The following is a 1,409-nucleotide window of genomic DNA, read 5'->3' on the forward strand; positions in this document are numbered from 1 at the left end:
AAGCAAGTGGCAGAGAGGGAAAGGAGGGTACAAAGGACCTCTGGCATATGGGAGGAATAAGTAGTCTAGACATGAAGAAGAGATATGGGGACCACACAGTTCTCCTGGAATTAAGGGTAGGTCAGAAGGCTGCAATTAGTCTCTGAAATAGAAAGGGATTGGTTGGGGAGGGTGGAGTGAACTGGGAGCTTCTGGGAGAAGCAGAAGGACACATGGAACCCTGTAATGAGTTGGACCACAGCAGGCTCAAAGTACGTGAACTCCTAGGGGCCACAATCTTCCACGTGGTTTAAAATGATACTTTTATGGCAGAAGGCAGTAAATCTGAAACTGGGGCAGTGGGGGTTACCATTAAACTCTGTCAATGCTCCCACTCAAGACATGGGGAACTGGAAGTCCCAGTACAAGATATGCAGGAAAAGGGTTCCAGAAAGTAAAGGGGGTTTGTGTGTGCTGCAATTTTTCCCTGCCCTTAGCCTGAATGTATGATTTAGAGTTGCAGTTTTTGTCTAGGTGGCCACCTGGCAAGGTGCTGAAAACAGTTTTTCTAAAGAGACATTTCCTGTGAGCAACAGGCCTTTCCATCACCAGAAGCAGAAGATTTGGCAGTTGAAATAGAGACCAGATGAACCTGACAACCTTCTCTCTCAGATATTCACTGGCAAAACCCAAAAGAATTTTAAGAGTCCTTAAGACATTGAAGGGTGGGGTTTATATTCAAGTGACTCTTATCGCCTGTGCTAAGAGCAAGGTTTACATGTGAACATTTAGGATGCTTCTCTGAAAACCCTATTGTGTTTGTGGTTTTAACAATCTGGAGAATTAGACTATATCCTTGCGTGCCCAGAGGAAGGAGCTCTGAGAAAACTATGTATAAAGTACTAGGCTAGGGGTTTTCAACCTTTTAAAATAAGTGCACCCCTTCTGACTCAGAGTTTCAGCTCCTGTACCCCTTTATATTTTTTTCCTGTTTTTAAGGGGTGGGGCAGATTGAGGCCCCTGTGGTAAGGGATGGAGTGGGGCTGGGACTGGGGCAGGCGCTGCACAGCCGGGGCGGGGCACAGGATGGAAATGTGAGCAGCTCATCCAGGCAGTGTGTGTGGGGGGGGGGATGGCTCCTGCTGCTGTGCGCACCCCAGGAGGGCAGGGAGGCATGTGCCCCCAGATCTCTGTGCTGGTGGGAAGCGGGCTGCACCAGCAGTAGGGGAGGGGGTGGGGCTGGGGCAGGGCCTGTCCAGCCACAGTGGGACATAGGACTGAGCTGCATGCGGGGAAGTGGGGGGCGGCCCCAGGAGGCCACGGGGGGTGCATGCCCCCAGATCTTTCCACAGGGCATAGCTGGCTGTGGCTGCGGGTTGGGGCCAGAGCGGCACTGGGCTCTTCCTGGCAGGGGCTGGGCTGGTGGGGGC

Source organism: Gavialis gangeticus, unplaced genomic scaffold (assembly GCF_001723915.1).
Source record: "Gavialis gangeticus isolate Ggan-Ray unplaced genomic scaffold, GavGan_comp1, whole genome shotgun sequence".
Taxonomy (NCBI): domain Eukaryota; kingdom Metazoa; phylum Chordata; order Crocodylia; family Gavialidae; genus Gavialis; species Gavialis gangeticus.